Source organism: Ranitomeya variabilis, chromosome 2, assembly GCF_051348905.1.
Source record: "Ranitomeya variabilis isolate aRanVar5 chromosome 2, aRanVar5.hap1, whole genome shotgun sequence".
Lineage (NCBI taxonomy): Eukaryota > Metazoa > Chordata > Amphibia > Anura > Dendrobatidae > Ranitomeya > Ranitomeya variabilis.
Genome location: NC_135233.1, coordinates 249,429,568 through 249,434,009, shown reverse-complemented (window position 1 = coordinate 249,434,009; position 4,442 = coordinate 249,429,568).

The following is a 4,442-nucleotide window of genomic DNA, read 5'->3' as shown; positions in this document are numbered from 1 at the left end:
TTTCATGACTGCTTTGCACACTCTTGGCATTCTCTTGATGAGCTTCAAGAGGTAGTCACCGGAAATGGTCTTCCAACAATCTTGAAGGAGTTCCCAGAGATGCTTAGCACTTGTTGGCCCTTTTGCCTTCACTCTGCGGTCCAGCTCACCCCAAACCATCTCGATCGGGTTCAGGTCTGGTGACTGTGGAGGCCAGGTCATCTGGCGTAGCACCCCATCACTCTCCTTGGTAAAATAGCCCTTACACAGCCTGGAGGTGTGTTTGGGGTCATTGTCCTGTTGCAAAATAAATGATGGTCCAACTAAACGCAAACCGGATGGAATAGCATGCCGCTGCAAGATGCTGTGGTAGCCATGCTGGTTCAGTATGCCTTCAATTTTGAATAAATCCCCAACAGTGTCACCAGCAAAGCACCATCACACCCCCCTCCTCCAAACTTCACGGTGGGAACCAGGCATGTAGAGTCCATCCGTTCACCTTTTCTGCGTCGCACAAAGACACGGTGGTTGGAACCTAAGACCTCAAATTTGGACTCATCAGACCAAAGCACAGATTTCCACTGGTCTAATGTCCATTCCTTGTGTTCTTCAGCCCAAACAAGTCTCTTCTGCTTTTGCCTGTCCTTAGCAGTGGTTTCCTAGCAGCTATTTTACCATGAAGGCATGCTGCACAAAGTCTCCTCTTAACCGTTGTTGTAGAGATGTGTCTGCTGCTAGAACTCTGTGTGGCATTGATCTGGTCTCACATCTGAGCTGCTGTTAACCTGTGATTTCTGAGGCTGGTGACTCGGATAAACTTATCCTCAGAAGCAGAGGTGACTCTTGGTCTTCCTTTCCTGGGGCGGTCCTCATGTGAGCCAATTTCTTTGTAGCGCTTGATGGTTTTTGCCACTGCACTTGGGGACACTTTCAAAGTATTCCTAATTTTTCGGACTGACTGACCTTCATTTCTTAAAGAAATGATGGCCACTCATTTTTCTTTACTTAGCTGCTTTTTTCTTGCCATAATACAAATTCTAACAGTCTATTCAGTAGTACTATCAGCTGTGTGTCCACCAGACTTCTGCACAACACAACTCATGGTCCCAACCCCATTTATAAGGCAAGAAATCCCACTTATTAAACCTGACAGGGCACACCTGTGAAGTGAAAACCATTCCCGGTGACTACCTCTTGAAGCTCATCAAGAGAATGCCAAGAGTGTGCAAAGCAGTCATCAAAGCAAAAGGTGGCTACTTTGAAGAACGTAGAATATAAGACATAATTTCAGTTGTTTCACACTTTTTTGTTAAGTACATAATTCCACATGTGTTAATTCATAGTTTTGATGCCTTCAGTGTAAATGTACAATTTTCATAGTCATGAAAATACAGAAAAATCTTTAAATGAGAAGGTGTGTCCAAACTTTTGGTCTGTACTGTATAAAGAAATCATGGGGCCCCATAGCAAAAGTCTACCCCCCAATAAAATGTAATATTTGGCGGGGTCACAGAAGAACATATTTCACAACTTTACAGTCCTTACAAATTTTCCTCCTATTGAAGCCCCTTGGTGTTCCCAAGCATTAAGATACTTTATGGGGGCCATGAAAGGGGTATGATGTCAATAAAAGTGCTCTGAGTATGATACACCCTCCCCCCACAGTGAATTTCTACACAGCACCCTCCAGACACACAGTCTGATGACCCTACATTACCCCACACCACAGAAAGTATTATGCACCACATCGTGATCCCAACACAGTATGATGCCCCTGACAAAGCCCTCCATACAGTATAACAGCCCTTACAACCCTCCGCACAGTAGAATGGTCCCTACACAACCCTTCATATTGCATAATGGCCCACACACAGTATAATGAACCCCACTAGCCCTCCAAACAGTATACTGGGTTCCACGTAGCTGTCCAAACAGTATAATGGCCCCCAAATAGTCCTCCAAATAGCATAATACCCCCCACATAGCCCTCCAAATTAGTATAATGACCCCCACGTAGCCCTCCAAAGAGTATAATGACCCTCACATAGTCCTGCAAACAGTATAACGGGACACAAATAGCTCTGTAAACTGTATAACAGCCCCTATATAGCCTTCCAAATAGTATAATGGCCCCCACATAGCTCTGTAAACTCTTTACAGGGCCCCCGTTGATTTAGAAAAAGAAAAAAAATTACTCCTGTCTGTTTTCTTGCTGCTCTGTTCTCCTCAGCAGGTGTACTGAAGCTCTGCACTACTTGGCGGAGTGGGCGCGATGTAATGACATCATCATACCCGCTGCGCTGATGTAAAACGCAGAGGGAGTATGATGGAAGAGGGACCTGACTGCTGCCTTTTGCATCATTGCTTTAAACTGTTTCGCCATCCAGGATGCCGATGCAGTTGAAAGTGCGATGCCAGGTGGGGTGGCCCGATGCTGGCACCAGGCCCCTCCGACTCGCTTGCCCCACAGCGGCCATGTGGTCTGCTGCTATTAGCGGTATGCCACTGTACATCAGCTGAGAGGAGCTCAGAAACAGACATAAGAGTTAGAAACTGTCATTTACTATGAAAGAGCTCACTGACAGATTCTTAGATGACTCACTCTGCCGGCAGCAATAGACAGCGCAGTAGGAAGGCTATAGGAAGGAAATGGTGCCAAAAAATTTTAACCTCAAAATAAACCTTTAACCCTTACAATGGCTTCGGAAATGTTCAGAAAGCCGGTTAGGATCTTCTGTATGTGATGAAATGAGGACACACTTTTTTTTTTTTTTATAGCCTCATGGAAAATATCGGTGTGGCAACAAATTCCCATTGGAGTGGAAAAACCAGACAATCGACCCAAGCTGTTCTGCGGGACTCCGGTCAGACTGGTCCTGGAGGGGAACGGGATTTTTATCTGTTTATAAAGCGGGCTGTAATTGCTTTTGTTATTTATGTTGGAGCAGCGGGTACAGATGGTGCCAGTCTGAGGACTGCTGGCAAGGAAATGTGCATGTGTTCCTCCCCTATTAAAAATTAAATAAAATAAACTCAGTGAATATGGGTCACGTGGAAGACTTCTGTGCTATACCCATGCCTGGTAAGGGCTCATTTTTTTTGCCGCCGTTGGCTCTTCGGGGGTGTCCATTTAGTTGATTGCTACAGCTTTAAGAGTTGCCTTAGGTAGACATCTTATCCTATAAGGGTTCTGGGCTTATCACCTCTCAGCCATGGTAAGGAGTGTGTCTGGCTCTGGAGGACCTTTCTGTTCTGCATTACCCACAGGTATGAATGGACAGAGTGTAATGCATCACTTCTCCTATAGGGGCACTGCAGGCATACTGAACACTTGCTACCATATCACCCTGCAGATTACAGCTGATCGCAAAGCAGACACTCTCTAGGCCAATTTCACAGTCCGAGTATTGACCGCGTTGCACAGACTGTCCGTGAGCCTCCTACCTGAACCTGACAGCCCCCTATATGCCTATAAGGCTGTTGTATAAGGGTCAGGAGGCCGGGGACAGTCCAGTCTCGGACCAAGAACCAGTCTCGAACCACTTAGTTGTTTTTTTGTTTGTTTTTTTTTTAATTGGTATTGTAAGTCATAAAGGCTTTTAAACTGAAGTTCAAATAAACAACACTTTCTTCATTTATGTCCTAGTTATAGATCTGTCACCTGCCATAAATACGGTTCTTTTTTCTTTTCTACCTGTTGTAAATGCCGCTGTTCTCCTGATTCTGGCGCTGTTTTTCTTTTGTTCCTGCGCCTCTCCGGTCCTGAGATCTAGCCTCCTGTTCTTTATATATAAAACTAGTCTTTTTAGCCAAGTGGGTGTCTTCTTGAGGACCACACCCAGTTAGCTAACAAGACAAGATTTACATACAGGGAAGAAGCGGCCATATCTCTGGAACGGAGAGGCGCAGAAACGCAAGAAAACCAACACCAGATTCGGGAGAACAGCGGCATTTACACCAGGTAAAAAAGCAAAACACATTTGTGGCAAGTGATTGGTCCCATTTAAAGGGATTGTCAAGGATAAGAAAAAAAACAAAACAGCTTCTCCAAGAATAAGTTCCTACAGGCTTGAGAACTTGATTTATTATTATTTTTTTTTTTTAAACTTATCTAAAATTTACGGACAGCCAATACATTTTTACAGACACATTGGAAAACCATGTTCATACAGCTTAAGTGTGCTGTGACTACAGCAGCATTCACTTTAAAATATCCTCACGTCTCTCCAGCTTTATAATAAAATCATGGACACTTACAATTTTTCCTTCAAAATAAGTTTTTTATTTTTACGAACTTTCTATAAATTTCTGGATGATTGGCAACTCTGAGCGCCACTCCTGTTCACAGGTTCTGATTGGTATGGCACCTTAGACTGAAATGGTTTCTGAAGCAGGGGAACTGTTTTTTTCTAAAATTGCTAACTTTTTTTTTTTCCCATAACAAAATCCTTGTTCCAGCTGAT